Source organism: Tamandua tetradactyla, chromosome 1, assembly GCF_023851605.1.
Source record: "Tamandua tetradactyla isolate mTamTet1 chromosome 1, mTamTet1.pri, whole genome shotgun sequence".
NCBI lineage: Eukaryota > Metazoa > Chordata > Mammalia > Pilosa > Myrmecophagidae > Tamandua > Tamandua tetradactyla.
Genome location: NC_135327.1, coordinates 10,901,844 through 10,921,986, shown reverse-complemented (window position 1 = coordinate 10,921,986; position 20,143 = coordinate 10,901,844). Strand labels below are relative to the sequence as shown.

General features: G+C 38.6%; 1 protein-coding gene and 1 long non-coding RNA gene across 21 annotated transcripts in view; one reads left to right on the top strand and one right to left on the bottom strand.

The window, feature by feature from the left end:
• ZHX3 (zinc fingers and homeoboxes 3) overlaps positions 1–20,143 on the bottom strand; it is a 177,262-nt gene that overhangs the window by 52,518 nt on the left and 104,601 nt on the right. For 7 of the 18 annotated variants that reach the window (XM_077168449.1, XM_077168438.1, XM_077168362.1 and 4 more), the window contains one exon: positions 4,982–5,088. The exons of the other annotated variants lie outside the window; for them this stretch is intronic. The gene's annotated coding sequence lies outside the window, so the exon portion shown is untranslated. The remainder of the gene's footprint in view (positions 1–4,981; positions 5,089–20,143) is intronic. 18 annotated transcript variants of the gene reach the window in all.
• On the top strand, positions 1,615–19,220 carry LOC143690802 (uncharacterized). Of its 3 annotated transcripts, XR_013179193.1 has the most exons (7): positions 1,615–2,026; positions 2,426–2,565; positions 3,311–3,659; positions 5,283–5,379; positions 14,060–14,312; positions 15,895–16,026; positions 19,030–19,220. It is a non-coding gene; the product is annotated as an uncharacterized LOC143690802 (long non-coding RNA). The 3 variants fall into 3 exon arrangements; XR_013179192.1 differs by having other exon boundaries at positions 1,615–2,565; positions 3,311–3,526; XR_013179190.1 differs by having other exon boundaries at positions 1,615–2,565.

Below are 20,143 nucleotides of genomic sequence, written 5' to 3'. Positions count from 1 at the left end.
GAGAGGTGGTCTCTTCGATGTTCCCCGAGGTTGATTTGGAAACAGGCGGGCCACTGCATAGGCCCTCGGAAAGGGTGGGACTGCCACTTTCTAAAGCTGAAGGATGAATGACTTTCAGACTTCGAAATCCAGTGGTGTTTGCCCTGGAGGTTTTACATCTGTGTTCTTTCAATTTCTCCCTATGAAAATGAAAACCTATATCCTGTGAATATCCTCCTTTGCATCTTGGCACCAGACAACTTGTTTTGAGATTCACAGGTCCACAGCAAGAAGAGAATTTTTTGCACCTGTTTAAGGTGATGCTTGAAGTTGCCAAGTTGACTAGGGGTGGACATGTGTTAGTTAGATTCAGTTGTCAACATGGCCAGGTGAGCATACCTAGTTTTGTTGCTGCGGACATAAGCCAATGGTACGTGAACCTCATCTGTTGCTAATTACATCTGCAGTCAGCTAGGAGGCGTGTCTGCTGCAATGAGTGACATTTGACTTAATTGGCTGGTGCTTAAATGAGAGAGCGCAAGGTAGCACAGCCAAGCAGCTCGGCATTCCTCATCTCAGCACTTGCAGCTCAGCCCAGGCCTTTGGAGATGCAGAAAGAAGTCACCCCAGGGAAAGTTGTTGGAACCCAGGGGCCTGGAGAGAAGACCAGCAGAGACCATCCTGTGCCTTCCACGTAAGAAAGAGCCTCAGTGGAAAGTTAGCTGCCTTTCCTCTGAAGAACCAACAAAATAAATCCCCTTTTATTAAAAGCCAATCTGTCTCTGGTGTGTTGCATTCCGGCAGCTAGCAAACTAGAACAACTACTATCACAACTGACTGAATAAAATTACTACATCAGGCCCTGCGCTGACTGAATTACTTTTCTCATTTAACTTAATCCTCACAATAACCCTAAGAACTATCATGCACTTCAATCTTCCAAATCGGGAAACCAAGGTTTAAATGGTTAAGAAACTTGACTAAGGTCACACAAGCAGTAGGCAGCAGCTAGATCTAAACCCAGGTCTTCCTGATTCCAAACCTGCCTTCCTAATCCCACAGCATATCTAGCTGGCAAGAAAACAGAAAAAAACATCCCAAAAGAGTGAACAATACAAGAGATATTAGAGTGTAGGGTTAAATCTGAGATGTAGAGCTGTGTGCCTTAGGATTCAGAGGAGAAATGCTGACTTTAGCTGTGTGAGCCCTGTGAATGGTGATGTTTAACCTCACACAATCTATTCATTGTCCTCGGACCCACGACTTATTCATGTCTTTATTTCTGTATTCTCTAGCCATTGGTAAAAACGGAAGGCCAATGACATTTCTGCAAACCTTATGTGCTTCAAAGCTGTCTGCAAGGATGCAAACAGCTCTTTGCCTGATGTGCACAGACTTCCTCACTCTTATAGAAATAACTTCTTGTATGTGGTCTGGCTTGAAATTCTCTGGACAAACAAAAGATGGACTTCCACCTTTAAATATCTGTATGATTATTATAATCCTAAGCCTAAGAAGATATGAAAATTGCCTTTGCCCATGGGATCAAGTGTCACTAACCTCTAGCACTGTGGAGAGAGGTAAATACATCATAATGTCTGAACAAAATGTAATACCACTTCCTCTGTGCTGGTCTCTATGTACCAAAAGTTGTGGGTGTGGATGGATGCAGTGTCCTTCTCATGCCTCAGCAGCCCTACTGAAGGAGCTGACCTCTGGTTACTACAGAAGAAGCTGACCTCTGGCCCTACAGAAGAAGCTGACCCCTGGTCAGGGCAGACCTCCCAACTTTCAAGGTTTTATGGTTCTAGGGTTCCAGTGTTCTAAAAGAAGGAGAAGTATCTCCTCTATTTATAAAATAGTAGGGAGTAAGAAGTATACAGGATTTCCCTCTGCTTCCATGGGGACAGGGTAATGTAACACTTTCTACTACTTCTACAGTGAATAGGATGTGCTACCAGCCCAGCACTGATAAGTCTACTATCCTCATGAAGCGTAATGGTGAGAAGGCTACTTGGAGCTAAAGTTGATACTACCAAGTCAACAGGTAACAACACTGTTTTCTCCATGAAGCAATCATCTATTTCTTGGGCCACACCTGCAACAATACCTTCATTTTTCAATTCAACTCAGATTTGAAGGATTACCGTGTACCAGGTTCTATGCTAACATCTCAAGCCTCAATAATCCTAGGAAATAGGCATTATCTCTGTCTTACATGTGTGGGAAGCAAAGTCCAGAGAAGTTATATCTATTGTCAGAAAGCTGGAAAGTTGCAGCTGGGTACCAAACCAAATCTGCAGACACTAGGTTGACTGCTCATTCTACTAAGTACAACTGCCTCTCCCAATGCTAAGCTCTCAGGCCTTGGAATACTATTATTATATAAATTGAGGTTTGAATGGCAATCCTTGTTAAGATCAAGCTCTTACTCTGCTCCCAAAAGGGAAAGGACAAATCATGTTGAATGAGGCTACCAGAAGTCAAAGGGTATGCTAAGTGCTGCAATGAGCAGACACAAGAAGTTGGGAAATCCTGGGTGAGGATCAACTCTGACAAGAGAAGAAGGGAGAAGACCTCAAACAGGTGAGACCTTCCACTGGGGAGAAGGTCCCCTAAGCACAGACATGGAGGCAGGAGCACACAAAGAAAGTAACTCATGTGGGAAACACCCTAGATTAGGTTTTCTCAGCCTTGGCATGATTAACATTTTAGATCAGATAATTATTTGTCATGGTGGGTTTTTCAGTGCATATTAGGAGATTTTGTAACATTTCTGACCTTTACCATTACAGGTCATTAGCACCACCAGTCATGACAATAAAAGTCTCCAGACATTGCCAAATGTCTCCTGGCAGGGGGGTACATAATTGCCCCCGGTTGAGAATCACTGCTTAGATGAAGATGTGCCAGAAATTAGGGACTGGCTGGATTTAGAGGGTGGGGAGGAATGGAGTAGAAGGGGAAGCATGACGAGGAAAGGAAGGGAAACAGATGTCTGCTGTGGTGTCCTCTCATCAACTCCCTCAGATATGGACTCCAACAGCATTAAGATAAAAGGTAACCAAATATGGGGCAGGCTACAGTGGCTCAGCAGGCAGAGTTCTTGCCTGCTATGCCAGAGACTCCGGTTTGATTGCTGGTGCCTGCCCATGCAAAACAAAACCAAAAAAAAAAAAAAAAGGTAACTAAGCATGGACCCACCATGGGGTCCCTCAGAAGAAAGCTCAGTAGGGCTGGGGCTGGGGGTACAATATCTACCGGACGAGAGAAAAGATTCAAAACCTAGGCAACTTGGAAAGAGCAAAAACTCACTCTTTTCTCCTTTCAGTATGTTGAAGCATGCAAGGAGAGCACGGGGGAACGTGAAAGGTAGTCAAGAGCATGGAATTCCTAAATCTATTTGGGATGGTATGAGGGACTTGGATCAGGAGAACACAGACCTGTGATGTGTCTGGGACTGCAATGCCATCTTTACCTTCTCAGTCTATTTTCCACTCCCACAGCTCTCACCCTTGGGCTGCTGATTCCAAGAAAAAGCAGAAAGGTATTGCAATACTTATTCCTGGGAGTCAGGAAGGAAAAAGAACTGGAGCGAAGATGAGAGAATTTCGAGGTTCAAGAGATATATTAACAGAGTTTAAAAAGGGAGCCATGTTTCTCAGTAAAGTGAAAACAAGGTACAAGGTCTTGGGGTTTGAGGAATGGAAATGGGCAGATAAATGAATATTTACAAAATGCCAAAAGAGTGCCAATCCTGGTAAAGGCATGCTATGTGAGTTACCACATTAGATTTTCACAGCATCATGTGATACCTGCGTAGAGAGTGAGTTTTACAATCCTCCTTTTAGAGAGAAGGAGAGTGAGGTTCAGCGACATAAGTAGTTTCACTTTGTTGACTGACTGAGGAGGCTCTGAGCATGACCAGAGTGGCCACAGGCTGGATTGGTGGGTTCCTCCAAGCTGTGCCTCCTTGGGCTCTAGCACTCAGAGCCTCAGGTTCCACATGAGCTGCAACTGTTCTGCTAGGCTATACTATACCCCTGACAGGCTCTGAGTCTCTAGCATTTCCTTATGTGCCAGGCACAGGTCCCAAAGCCACTGAGGAAGCAAGTAAGAGCTATTACTGACATGAACTAAAGGGCCTACCAAGGCCCAGCTGTGTGAATTTACAGCAGAACTAATGAGCACACCCAGTTACATAACTGCTTCTCCCACTATGCTCAGCAGCGGCTTGAGGAAAGCAGGGCTGTCTCTCTTTTCCTGTGCTATATTTAACCCCAACCCTGTTTTGGCAGGGGATCATGCTACATTTCCACAGCTCAGTCATATTAGATATTGTTATTACTTAAAAACCCAGAAACTTTTCTGTGACAGTGATGTCACACGATAATAACAGACTTAAGGTTTAGATACTTTCTAAAGTATCTAAATGCAGGTCTATTTCCTGCATTTTTTCTATCTCAAAAACATTTATTATTTCTGGCTTCATTTTGAGAAATAAGCAAAGGAAGAGTGAAAATGAGATGCTGCAGAAACAGCTTGCAACATCCCATAATTACAGCCATGATGCTGGAACTTCAAGGCTCCAATCCAAAATGGGGCAGTATTTCCCTTTGGCAACTAAACAGGGCTGTAACCAAGAATACGTTCTTGATATAAAGTAAGCCAGATTTGTTTTTTGGTGTTTTCCCACCACCCACCCCACCCCTGCCCCACCCCCCGACTGCTAGGCCCTAACCGTGGAATCAATGACCTCATACCAGTATAATCAATGCTTCATAGGAAGAACTGTTAATCTGTCTTGGGGCTTGATAAAGATGACTTTTGCTTAGTAAACCCTTTCTTCAGCTACAGTATAATTACCTGAAAAATGTATTTTCTAAGACCTTTAAAGGCATACATTTATTAAAAGAAATCACATTAACTTCATATTAGTTCTAACAGGTTCTCTAATTTCTGATAGTCATAGTCTGTTATTATAATATGAATTGTTACTTACACAGACACTTGAAAAAAAATTCATTTCTTTACGTATAGTCAGTCATTTATACTTTTTGCCAATTCGGTTGGGCCTTCCCCAAACCAATTCTTCCAAAATGGTGTGACCTTTTAAGAAACAAAATCATGTATCTGATGTTTACAAGGGATACAGGTTAAAAAGAAAAAGAAAAACAGCCTTTCAAAATATTCATTGTATTAGCATTAGTACTAATATATAACTATTGGTAGCACTATTATTTATAGGTATAAGCTCTTATAATCAGCACGTATACATTTTTTTTTTATTTGCTTAACATCAGGTGGCTCACTATGTTTGGAATCAGATAAACCTGGACTCCAACCCTGATTCAATTAACTCAGCCACTTCCTAGTGCAAGTCACTCGGGCTTGGGCAAGGTATTTAACCTCCTAAACCTCAGTTCTCTCTTTTATAAAATAGGAATCTTATTAGTGCATACATTACAGGGTTCACTACAAAGATTAGATGAAAGATAGTCCATGTAGCAGCACCTTTGATGGACAGGTGGAGAGTTCAGCAGAAGCCTCAGGCTTCATGCCTCCGTCCTGTCTCCCTGTACTCTGCATTCATCAAAGTGGCTCCTACATCAGGTTTCTGAGCACAGGCCCTCTCCTCTTGTTTATGGATTGCTACAGACTTCAGTGGTCTATACTGCGTGTATAGCCTCACTCCCTCCTCATACCATCCTCTGCATTATGACCATATTTGGGTTTCCAGAACACACCGCCAATTTTGTCTTTAGTGAACCCTACAGGACAAAGCTGCCCACTTTAGCCTAGTGCCCTGTCCTTTCTTAGTCTGAGTTCATGGTTCCTTGAAAATCCACATCTCCCTACACCAACTCTACCCAGGTCACCCCCCTGCTTCAAGCCCTCACATAATAACTCCCATGGCCTACAGTGTATATTCCAAATTACCTTATGTAACATCTGAGACAGAAGTCATCTAGTCCCTGTCCCTGTCCAGTTTCACCATCCCCCACTCGTTTCCATCCTCATTCCTTATACTCAAGCAATTCTATTTACTAAAGTATATGGTACCCATATGCTGTTCCACCATTCTTCAGTTTTATACATGCCCCTCTCTTTGCCCAGAATACTCTGTTTTTTAATGCAATTTTATTGAGCTATATTCACATATCCTATAATCATCCAAAGTATATAGTCAATAGTTCACAGTATCATCATATAGTTGTGCATTCATCACCATAATCAATTTTTGAACATTTCCATTATTCAAAAAATACATATAAGAATAAAAATAAAAATAAAAAAGAATACCCAAAACATTCCATACCTGTTATCCCCCCTATTATTTATTTATTTCAGTCTGTTTTAACCTTTGTGTCTTAAACAACTTTCTATTACTGCACCTGCCAAACTGTAATGCAATTAGTTTTCATATAATTCACTGGACCACTATAAGTGATTTATTTGAGAGAGGAACCCAGGACTTAGCTTTGCACAGAGCAGTAACTATGGAAATATTTGTATTGTTGAATAGAAGAATCTTCCAACTAAGTGGGAAGAGTAACTGAAATGCGAGGAATATAAGCTATAATAGAAGTCTGAAAGGACCATCAGAGAAGACAGCGAGAATTCTATAACATTCCCATTTAAAATGATAAAATATTAGTGACTGCCAAGGTTCAAAGAAGGATTTCTTTTTTAGTGATTATACCTCACGCTAATGAATTGACTGCATTTACCTAAAGCTCATGGAGCTCATCACTGTATTTCTCCCTCCAAAGCCTCATTCTTTTATAAATTTCCCTGCTTCATGGAATGAATGTGGGCAATTGCTTTTGCAGCTTTTGGCGATGCCAGTTTATGGCTGTTTTTCTGTTCAGTGAACTGGCTTATTTCTTCAGGAGAACAAACTGTTCTGCACTGATGCAGGAATTGGCTGGGTTCTAACAAAAAGATTTTTCCCCCCTGACAGTGTTTTTGCAAAAGACCCAAGTCAATTTATAGCCAAGTAACAAAAGGTCAGAAAGGTTAGTCAAGCAATGGGCGTAATTCCTGTGTGTCACAGCCAATAAAGGAAATGGGTGGGAATAAATAGTATGCAATTTTAACCTGAAATTTTTTGAGCAAAACTATTATTGTGAACCCTACAAAGAAGTGATCCATGGCTTCCAACTTAAAGGATTTCCCACTCTGATATTTTTAAAGATACATTTACTGTGGAAAAACTGAAATGACCTAAAATTCCTCATTCGCAAATGGAAAATGTCAAAAACTTTCTTCACACTAATTTATGAAAAAGTTGATCATTGTTTTGCAGCCCCGAAATAGAAATATTTTCATAAGAAAAGTAAATATCTCACAGCAAGTCACATATTAAGTACAATTTGTATGGCTGAATTTAATGTAAAATCTTTGCCAAAAGAGAGACAACACTGACCATAAAGTTAAAAAGTGCTAATTTATCTGCCAAAATCATGCTAGAAGTGTGACAAAACTATGTATCATTCAATGAGCATAAGAACAACAAGAAATGCCTGGCTTTAAAGCAGACATGAAAAACTGACATCACCAGCCAAGCAAGCAGAAGACAGATGAGTAATAGCTCATACTGAGCTGTCAACCAGGCCCAGGCTTATGGGTCTGTGAAGTAAGGAAGCCCTTCAGATTGTAAGGCTATTGGAAGGTCCTTATCATAATGTCTAAGGTACTCACAATTTAAAACCATATAATCAACCACAAGATGAATGGTTAAATAGAACACTGTCCAGTCCAGACAAGATGGCATAAACTTGTTTCTTTCCACAACTCCTTGCTAAGTATAACTAGATAGCCTGGAAATAACACGAGGCAACAAAAGAAGCATGAAAAGCGGAAAAAGAAAGGCAAACTGGTTAGGGATCATGGAACAACATAGCACCAGAGCATCTTACAAGCCTCCTTCCAACAGAAGAAGGGATTTCAGGCTTGATGGTCTCAACCCCCAACTTAGGAACAGTAGGCAGCTCAGGTAGGCTTGTTCCTCCCCAGATTGAACAGGAGCTCTGGTGACACCAACAGACCAGCTGGCAGCACCAGTAAAAATGATCAATCAGGAGCCCCACTGTAATAAAGTAGTCCAGAGAAGCACTCTTCCTCCTTTCTTAGCCCTGGGGAAGTACTTTCTATCCCCACAGTATAAAGACTCCCTTCTCCTACCTAGGGGCACCAGGCAGCACCCTGAGGAAACTCCTTCCCTCCTTCCAGCAGGGCCAGTGGGAACCCCAGCAACACCAGCATGCTGATTTGAAAATATTATGTACCCCAGAAAAGCCACATTTTCTTAATCTTCATTCAATATTGTTTAGGGTGGAACTTTTTGATTAGATTATTTCCACTGGCAATAGAATCCACTCAATTATGGGTGTGACCTTTTGATTAGATGCAGCTGCCCATCTAAGGTGTGTCTTGATTAGTTTACTGGAGTCCTTTAAAGGGAGAAACAGAGGCAACACGAGACCCAGATGCTTGGAGATGCAGAAAGTAAATGCCCCTACTTTCAGGGAAGCTGTTTGAAACCAGAAGCCAAAGACCCTAGCAGATGCCAGCCAAATGCCTTCCCAGCTGACAGAGGTGTTCTGGACCCACGGACCTTTCTTAACTCAAGGTATTTTTTTCTGGATGCTTTAGTTTGGACATTTTTACAGCCTTAGAACTGTAAACTTGTAGCTTAATAAATTTACTTTATAAAAGCCAACCCATTTCTGGTATACTGCATTCCAGCAGCTTTAATGAATAAAACAACCAGATAAATCAAACAACATTAATAGCACTGTAAAGGTTCCGAAAATTAAATTGTCATTGGAACTACAGCCCCAAAAGTATGGCCCAACCCATGTGCTAAACCTAAACAGGGTGACAATTATATATTTTTTCAAACAATTATATTTTAAAGAGGGTGGTAAATGAACCTAAATGAAGGCAAGATTTAAATAGGACCCAGAGACTCCTAATGTAACAGACAAAGTGTACAGGATAGAACTGAAAATCGCCCATCATTCCAAGAAAACAGAAAATTTGCTACTTGAATGAGAAAAGGATATCCAACACCAGTATGAATCTGATGTTGGAATTAATTTAAAACTATCTGGGGCGGCCCACGGTGGCTCAGCAGGCAAGAATGCTTGCCTGCCATGCCAGAGGACCCGGGTTCGATTCCCGGTGCCTGCCCATGTCAAAAAAAAAAAAAAAAACTATCTGAAAGCAATCATAAAAATGTTTCAAGAAGCAAATATTCTAGAAACAAATTAAAAAATAGAAAATCCTACCTAGGATAAGTTATTTTAAAAGGACCTGAAATAATAACAGAGATAAAACTCTGGATGAGCTCAATAACAGATGACAGAAACAGTGAACTTAAGGACAGGTCATATCAATAGAATGTATACAATATACAAAAGAGGTAAACTAGAAGAGGGGGGAAGGGCAGAGAAAAGATTCTCAGGAACTTGTTGGACAATAACAATGATCCAACATTCATTCACTGAACTCTCAGAAGGAGAGAAGAAAAAGAGACGGACTGAAATAATGTCCAAAAACTGAAAAAAAAAAAAAATGGTGAAAGACATAAACCTACAGAGTCAGGAAAGTGAATAAACCCAGTATACAATAAACCCAAAGAAATGCACACCAAGACACAGCATAATTAAATTTCTCAAAATAAGACAAAGAAAAAAATTTTGAAAGTAGAGAGAAACAACATATTACTTCTAAGGGAACAGCAATTGAAATGAAAACAGATTTCTGATCTGAAGCCATAGAGGGCTGAAGGAAATGTCACATTTTCAATGTTAAAAGAAAAAAAGAACTGTTAGCCATAAATTCTGTATCTGGAGAAACCATACTTCAGAAATGAAATAAAGATGTTCTCAGGTGAAGGAAAACTAGAAGAAGGTGTAAGAAGCAGATCTATCCTTAAAGGAGTACTTCAAATTGAAATGAAATGATAGAAGAAATCTTGGTGCATCAGGAAGGACTAAAGAACAACAGAAGGAGCAGAAATATGAGTAAATACAACATACTATCCTCACAAATTTTAGGAATCATATCGATGACTGAAACAAAAATTATATCATCTGATACTCAAGACAATTATATTTTAAAGAGGGTGGTAAAAGAGCCTAAATAAAAGTAAGGTTTCTATATATTAACACAAAGTGGTAAGATATTGATACCAATAGACTGTGATAAGTCACATATATTTATTGTAATACCCAGAGCAAACACTAAGAAAACTATACTGAGACGAACATTTAAAAGTACTATAAATTATTCAAGACAAAATCCTAAAAATACGTACAAGTAACCCACAGGAGGTAAGAAAAGAGAAATAGAAAAAACAAACCGAAAACAAGTAATAAAATGGCAGACACCTAAAAGGAGTGATATCAAGTTATCACTAATGGGAATATCAGTTATCTTCATTATCAAGATATCACTAATGGGAATCTCAGTTATCTTCATTGTATTTTTCTGCACTTTTCAAACAGTCTACCATATGAATAAAAGGCTTCCATAATCAGAAAACAATGTCATTTTTAAAAATTCTCTTCAATTCAAGCAGGCTATTAAACATAACTGTGTTGCTGCCTAGACAGCAGGAACTAATTTTTATCATCCACAGCTACCATTAACATAGATCTTTCCAGAGGGCCAGAGGCAAAGGACAGAAAACCCAGAAAATCCAGAGGATGCTCTTTTTGCAAGCTTTGGTCAATGGGACCCATAGGTGAGGGGTTGGGGCAGGAGAAGGAGTGGTAGAAGCAGCAGAGGGGAAGGGCACCGTGTAGACACCAGAGACCACAGAGTAGGACTGCTAGATGCCTGCCTTACTTCCAGTGGTCTCCAGAGACACTGCTCCAAGTCTCCACAGACCTGGCCACTTAGCTAGTTGCTATGCTTCATCATCCCATCACCCACAAGGCCACATGAGCATGTCTTAGTCTTCACAGCTCATCAGAGCCTAACATAGTTATTCATTCCATCACGCTGGAGGCCATAATCCAGGAGAGGAAATTCTTCGTATTATATAATCAAGTCAGTATCAATTTAACACAGCCATTGTCCTTTTTTTTTTTTTCAAAAAAGCTTCCTTAATTTTACCCAGGAGCCCTGTGACAATGTACTGTAACAAGTCCAGTTATTTTTTTCTCCTTTTTCTCGGGTTTCTAGTAAGAATCCTAGACATAATCTTCAATTCTTCCTCACACTTTATACTTATATTCAATCAATCATTGTAAAGTTAACTCAATACAGAAATCAGAAGGTATCAGATACAATGATATTCTAAGGTTCCCAAATTGGATATTTATAATTCAGTTACAAATATTATTTTCACTTTTTCTTAACACAACTAACAACGGACCCTTTGAATAAAATCAAATTTGAAAGCACTGACCAAGCCTCAACATATAAGATGTTTCCTTGTTTGGTTGCTGCATCCTATTTAAGTCAATTTCAAGACTTCCCACTTCTATCAACAGACATTAAAAGCTGCCTTTTTTTCCTAACTGAGAACATGCAATCCCATCCCTAGGGTCACATAAGATAACTCAAGGTCAATGTTGACCTTAAGCACTTTTGCAAGGGCTGCAAGACTATTTTAGTGCCCCACCCTTGTCATCTCCCATGGCTAAATTACTAACAAGATGAGGCAACAGAATTTTACAAATATTTGAGCATTATTTGAAACTATGTTAGCATTTTAAATGGTCTTTTATCTGTTTTCTTGCTATTCAGGGGCTAGAGAGAAAAACACATGGACTTTAGAATCAAAGAGTGGCTCTATTACTCAATAGCTACACACCTTCACACCCTGTAGCTTCTCCATATATAAAATGGAAATAATAATACATCTCTTGTAAGATAAAGTAATAAATTATTTAGGAAAATGGGTGCTCTCCTGGTACTGTTTAATATTCCTATCTTAGTTTCTTTTTTCCATCTACTTCTAATTTATGCTTTCTTGCCATAAGACTCAGTGAGTCTTCTTTATGTAGGAATAAGATAGCTTATAATATACAATATAAAAAAGAGTAGGAATTCCTCTGGAAAGTGGGGATTGGGTTTGAGTGGGAAGGGGCATGAGGCAACTTTCTGGGTGATAATAATGTTCTGTATCTTGAAAGGGGTTTGTTACACAGGTGTAGGTGTTTGTCAAACAAATACACACTTAAAATATATCTGCAGTGAAATGCACAAGTCTTTTTTTTAATATTTTTATTGTGGAATCTTCTCACACTTACAGTCCACACATAGTATACAATCAATGTCTCACAATATCATCACATAGTTGTGTATTCACTACCATGATCATTTTTAGAGCATTTGCATCACTCCAGAAAAGGAAATAAAAAGAAAAAAGAAATAACTCATACATACCATACCCCCTACCTCTTCTTCTCATTAACCTCCAGTATTTCAACTACCCAATTTTTTACCTTTATCACTTTAATTCATTTTTTATCCTTATTTTTTAAAAATCATCTGTCCATACCCTGGATAAAAGGAGTATCAGACACAAGGTTTTCACAATCACAAGGACATACTGTAAAAGCTATGTCATTATACAGTTGTCATCAAGGATCAAGGCTATAGGAAAACAGCTCAAGTTTCAGGTAGTTCCCTCCAGCCACTCCGATACACCATAAACTAAAAAGGGATATCTATATAATGCATAAGAATAACCTCCAGAATAACCTCTCAACTCTGTTTGAAATCTATCAGCCACAGAGACTTTGTCTCATTTCTCTCTTACCCTTTTTGGTCAAGAAGGTTTTCTCAATCCCATGATGCTGGGACCTGGCTCACCCCCAGGAGTCAGGTCCCATGTTGCCAGAGAGATTTACACTTCTGGGAGTCATGTCCCATTGTAGTGATGGAGGGCAGTGAGTTTACCTGCCAAGTTGGCTTAGAGAGAGAGAGGCCACATCTGAACAACAACAGAGATTCTTTGAGGTTACTCTTAGGTGTAATTATAAGTAGGTTTAGCTTTTCCTTCACAGGAGTAAGCTTCATAGGGGTGAGACCCAAGATTGAGGGCTCAGCTTATAAAATGCACAAATCTTACCTCAAAAGAAAAAACTACAAATAATGAACTATACTTAATGATACTTATGATGAAGTACTGAGAGGAAGTATATTTGTGCTTGCAATTTACCTTGAAATGCATCAAAAAAATAAGATAGATGGACAGGGTGGGCAATGGTGGTTCAGTGGCAGAATTTTCACCTGCCATGCCAGAGACCTGGGTTCAATTCCTGGAGCCTGCCCGTGCCAAAAATAATAATAATAATAATAATAAAATAAGATGGACAGATGGCTCAAGAAAGGGAGCACAGGAATAAAGTGTTAAAGGTCAAAGCCAGGTAGTAGGTAAATGGCTGCTCATTGTGAAATTCTTTCAACTTCGCTATATATTTGAAATTTTTCATAAAATGTTGAAAATTTTTTATACTGAAAAAAAAAGGGTACTCGATTAACTTTAGATCTCTTCTGAACCTTGCCTCTATCATTGGTCATCCATTTACTCACTAACTGTAAATACTTAATAGGCACACACTGTAGTATTACCTTGTACAAGTTCCTTAACCCCAAACCCTCCGAGTCTTCAATTTCCTCATCTATGAAATAATAACTGCATGTGCCTCATATGATTCGGGTGAGGATTAAGTGACATAATAAATAAATAACACATAGCCCAGTGATTGCGACATATTGGTGTTCAGTGTTAGCTGTGATTATGCCAGTGTAACATATAGTCAAGAGTATGGGTATTATAGTGGATTATTCCAATATCAAGTAGTGTTTATGAACACTGACTCCTAACTGACTGCCGGGGCACAAAAATCCTAACTTCACCATTTATTTCCTCTGCGGCTTTGGGAAAAATCCTTAATCTTTCTGTGCCTCAGTCCTCTATCTGTAAAATGAGGGTAAGTGTCCCTCTCATAGGATTATGAATTAAATATGATAATATATATAAAGTACTTAGACAGTGGCTGGCACTCTGTAAGCACTCAATGTTAGCAAATTTACTCTGCTGTATACCCAGAGAACAAAAAGATGAATGTACAAGTTCCTGACACTTCAAGGAGCTGCTAATTCAGGAGAGGAGAAAACCATGTCAACAGAAGTATCACAGAGCAGCATGTGATGTGTGCCACAGGAGAGGTGCTGCAAAGCGCTTTGGATGCCCAAGGAAGAGATTGATTGTAATGACTGAAGGAGAATGAAGAAGGCTTCAGGAGAGGGAGGCATTTAATGAAGTGGGACTTGATGGCAGAGAAGGGAAAGAAAAAGCTCAGGTATATGTAACTACATGGTAAAGATCACCTCTTGCAGCTTAACAAAGGACACGAAAGGGGGTGGATAGAATATTTGTGATTGGAAACAGTGTTTTGGATGGTGGAAGCTCTGCTGATGGGTTTGGACTTTGTTCTGTAAAAGAAGTACTTTGAATAAGTGACCATCTATTTAACTCCACTTAGCTCCGAGTGAATCTTGTAAATTAATTGCCAACCAATAACTTATCCTTGATTTTTCTATCTGATAAATAAAAATGTTGTTCATTATTTATCCACTGTACTCTTTATATAGAGTAATTAAAAATTCAGTACCATAATCATTTTACTAACTCAAGGCACTGAAGTCATTGAAAAAAGAATCTCTACTAAATGAAAAGCCCCAGAACCTCTGGAAGGTCAGGGAAGAGGTTGTAGTGTAGAACGAGTTAGTGCCACTCCAGTTGGTTCACTACTTTGAGGTTACAACTTGGAATTTGACCCAAGAGATTGAATTCCAGAAGAGAGAAGTGTCCACACAACAGTCGAAAAAGATTGACTCTCTCTGGACACTGCCAGCAGACCATGCAGCAACTCTCAAGGCTTACTAGGCCTTGTACACACATTTCTGATTGCCATAGGTACTGAGTGAACTCATTAAACTTACTGAAGTGTCTCCAACATCATAACTGATAGGGAATGGCTAGGGAGAGGGTGGGTTATATAAGTATGGGGACAAAATGCTGCTTCAAAATTATGCAAAATAAACATATGAAGTATGCATGAAAACCTTTCCTTTTTTCCTTTTAGCATTATTGAAAGAAAATTAGTATAGCATAAACACTATATAAAATAAAAAATAGACACAAAAATTCTAGGATTATATACAGGCAAATTTTTATTTTGGGGGAGAAACCAAGTCTTTTTAGCTGAGGCACCAGTGAGTGAGGTACGTGTGCTGGTTGTTTCAGGTTCAGAGGACAATCTCCTGGCCTGTGACTTCATGACTATCTTGCTCACTGCTTGTTCTCAGAGTCTAGTACAGTGCGTGGCATATAACGGGTACTCACGAAATGCATATTAATTGAATAAGTAAATGGTCTTGTCCCCAGCTTTGTAAGTTCAGAAATATGACATTTTTAATTCATTAATAGATTACTAAATTCTTTATTGGGATGGGATAGAACTGATTTAATACCAACTGAACTCAGAAGAGACAAATGAGATTTGTTATTTCAGAGGGACTATAGCTTTCTGGAGTCCCACTATTCATGTCATTTACCCAGAGATGTCCTTTTAGGGGGTCTAGAAAACAGCCTACCTAACCAGAAGGCTGCCTAAGGAACAAATACAGAGTCCTTTAGAAGATTTTCAACCCATGTACCTAGCATGCCCAGCTTTGCAGCAACTGGCACATCTGGCCCAGGCCAATGCAGCATCTCCCCTCCTGTAGACAGAGCCAGAGGTACTCTGTCAGAGTCTAACCCTCCCAATCCTCCTAGACTACATGTAGACTCCATTCTCCTGCATCTTTGTAACATTTTTCATCTCAACATATTATAAAATCCCTAATTTTAAAGACTTTCCTGCTCTATAACTGCTTTAGGTTGACTGCATCCTTATGACAAAGGAGGGGACTTCATCCACATATGCCTCTGGAGGACTACTTGGATCTGGTAATCTCCCCATGGATGTGACCAATTTCCAGACCATTTTGGCCATAGCAGCAAACATGGAGGTAATATCTTCAAAGAACTGCAGGGTGTACTAAGTGAAATCTTGATACCCATGAATCTATATGTCTGGCTTGGAATCTTTTTCCAAGTATAGTATCTTGTATTGACTAATTCTTTGCCTCACTGGCCTCAGGAAAATCTCCCATCAGCTTGACTTTTCACTACTGTATCCTCTAGAAAGTGCAAAATTAAACATATTAGAAAATGAGCCTATCCAGGGAAGTTCATCATTAACATTTACCCACTCGGAGAAGGGAACTTAACCCTAAGCTTTCTTTCCTGTGCTGAAGCCAATTTCTGCACAAAACCACACAGAGTCTCTAATTTCACAATGACCTTTTATTTAAAAGAAAAATAAAGTAGAAAATTTTTGTAAGGAATGTTGTCAAAATCTTACTTAAAAAAGGAAAACAACTTTACTTTTAGCTAATTTTAGGCTTACAGAAAAAGTTGCAAAAACAGTACATATACGTTTCCAGATATCCTTAACCCAGCTTCCTCTAACGTTAACATCTTACATAACCATAGTATATCTAACTTGGTACAATTCTATTAACCAAAGACCTTATTCAAATGTCACCAGGTTTTCTACCAATGTTCTCTTTCTGTTCTAGGATCCTATCCTGGATGCCCCATTGTAGTTCATTGTAATTTCTCCTTAGTCTTCTGTACTCAGTGACCATTCCTCAGTCTTTTCTTGTCATTCATGTCCTTAACACTTTTTAAGAGTATTTTTGTTGAAAGTACCTTAGTTTGGGTTTGCCTGATGTTTTCTCAAGATGAGGCTGAGGTTATGCATTTTTAGCAAAAATATCACAGAAATTATGTGTCCTACTTAGCACATGAAATCAAATCCTGACGTCGATATGTGTTTATTACTGATGTTCACCCTGATATGTTTTATTACTGATGTTGACCCAGGTGATGTCAAACCAGTGGTTTCTGCTATGTTTCCATACTCTAAAGGTGCTATATTTTCCTTTATGTTTGATAAACATCTTGAGGGAGATTTTTTGAGACTATGCAAATTTTGTCAAAGGATTCTTAAAAGACAATTGGCTCCCTCATTCATAAGCTTGCTCACTCTCCTTAAAAACCCCAAGTTAAGTATAATTTCCCCTTACCATTTATATCCTATATGTACTTTGTTATTGCTTTTCTTGTTCAGTGAGCTTTATTTTTTTTCTCCTTATAAAAGTAACACATCTTCATTGTAAAAAAAAAATCGTTATTGTGGCACTCTTACAATCCCACCTCCAGAGATCATCACTGTGAATAGTTTGATGTATATGCTGTTTAAACCTTTTTCTCCTCTTATACCACTGGAGTCAGATAAACTGAGCTTAAATCCCAGCCCCACCATGGACTTTAGGCAAGTTACTTAATTTTGTGTGCTGGTAATTCTTTCCTTTTTGGGCCAGTGATCCTTTTGTGGATATGGACTTTGATTTTAGGAAAATGCACAACACACACACATATACCACATTCTGCATACAACTACAGGGGCTCAAAGAGTAGGTCAAAAACCCCTGTTCTAATCATGACCCTTTGATCTGCAACTCCATTTCTAGTAATCCATCCTATAGAATACTTGCGCATACAAGCATACACCCAAGGTGTTTTGCGTTGTAGCAGCACACACCCACGAAAGGAAATAATTCAAACATCCAACAACAGGGAACTGGCTAAAAAAATTAGGATCAATGTACACTATGAGATACCCTGCAGCAGTTAAAAAGAATGAGGTAGATCTATGTGATGGACATAAAGATGCTCATGATATATTATTAAGTGGAAAAGTTATAGGATTTTATGGATAGCATGATTCCATTTTTGTCTTGAAAAAAGAAAAGGAAGAAAGGAAAGAAGGAAGAAAGGGAGGAAGGAAGGAGGAGGGAAAGAAAATAGAAAGAGGGAAAAAAGAAAGGGAAAGAAAGAAGGGAGGGAGGGAAAAAGGAATGAGAAAACAAAGGGGATAGAAGGAAGGAGGTATTAAAGGAATAGAGGGGGGAAGAAAGAACAAAGAAAAAGAAAGAAATAGAGAAAGAGAAAGAGAGGGAAAGAAAGGAAAGGAAATAATGGGAAGGGAAAGGAAGAAAGAGAGAGAGGGAAGGCAAACAGGAAGGAAAGGAATGGAGATGCAGAGAAAAAAATCTGGAAAGCTTCACAATACACACTAATTACTATGAGAAAATTGAGGTAGCTTTTATTCTTTATGTAGTCTATAAATACACAAAAGGCATATGTTACATTAAAAAAAACAATAAGATAAAAAAAACTTGCTATAATTACAACTCTGAATGAATATGGACTTGAAATTTTTTAAATCTGGCAAATGTAGTTAAATGATATATAAGAATGAATAACAGAACTTGATAAGAATTTGGCCCAGAATGGAATGATGGTTCAAGATGAAGAAGTTCATTCATATGACATGAAATCAAAAAGTGAGTAAAACCTAATGAATATTTCAGTGGATATAAGAAAGTAATCTGATAAGATTCATTCCTAATAAAAATACTAAGAACAGAAGAAAATTAAAGGGCATTTAGGTAAGATAATATAATACATCTCTTCTAAAAGTAGGTGTGGGCTAGCATTATCATCTTGAATAATTAAAATTCTGACCAATCAGTTTAACTGAACACCGTAAGTACCTGGAATCTTGAATAGGGCATGAGATTTTGTTGGTTTGTCCAGATTAGCATGATACCCTGATAAATCCCAGAGTGATTTGGACTGTGAATAAAGAAGTATTTGCAAAGTCCCCTTGGAGGAATGGGGAGAAAGGGGAAAATATTCAACGTCCCCATTTGAAGAATTTCTGATACCCTTACAAGCAGTGGGGACAATCAAATCAATAGGCTGAGCCCTTGATCTTGGGGTTAGCCTCTATGAAATTTACCCCTGCAAAGGATAGTCTAAGCCTACTTAAAATTAGGTCTAAGAGTCACCCCCAGAGAACCTCTTTTGTTACTTACATGTGGCCTTTCTCTCTCTCTCAGCCAACACTGCAAGCAAATACTGCCCTCCTCCTCTCTAGGACATGACCCCCAGGAGTGTAAACCTCACTGGCAATGTGGGACAGAAATCCTAGAATGACCTGGGACTCAGCACCAAGGGATTGAGAAAACCTTCTCGACCGAAAGGGGCAAGAGAGAAATGAGACAAAATAAAGCGTCAGTGCTGAGAGATTTCAGAGTCGAGAATGGTTATCCTGGAGGTTATTCTTATACATCTTATAGATATCCTCTTTTTAGTTTAAGAGTTTAAGGTGTATTAGAGAGGCTAGAGGGAAGTGCCTGAAACTGCAGAACTGTGTTCCAGTAGCCATGTTTCTTGAAGACGAATGTATAATGATATAGCTTTTGAAATGTGACTATGTGATTATGAAAATCTTGCATCTGATGCTTCTTTTATTTATGATATTGACAGATGAGTAAAAAATATGGATTAAAAATAAACAAACAATGGGGGAAAATGTCAAAATAAATTGAGTAGATTGATCACAATGTGACTGTATGATTGTGAAAACCTTGTGTTTGATGCTCCTTTTATCTACCTTGTCAACAGACAAGTAGAACATATGGAATAAAAATAAATAATAGGGGGAACAAATGTTAAAATAAATTTAGTTTGAAATACTAGTGATCGATGAAAGTGAGGGGTAAGGGCTATGGTATGTATAATCTTTTTTTTTCTGTTTTCGTCATTTCTTTTTCTGTTATCTTTTTATTTCCTTTTCTGAATTGATGCAAATGTTCTAAGAAATGATGAATATACAACTATGTGATGATATTGTGAATTATATGTAGAACAGAATGATCATATAGTAATGCTTTTGTTCGTTTGTTGTTAAATTTTTTTTAATAAATAAAATTGAGTAGATTGAAATACTAGTGAACAATGAAAGGAAGTGGTAAGAGGTATAGAAAAAAAACAGGGAGAACAAAGATTAAAATCGGTTGAGTAAATGGAAATACTAGTGGTCAATGAGAGAGAGGGGTAAGGGCATGGCATGTGTGAGTTTTTTCTTTTTTCTTTTCTTTTTCCGGAGTGATGCAGATGTTCTAAAAAATGATCATGGTGATGAATATACTACTATGTGATGATATGTGT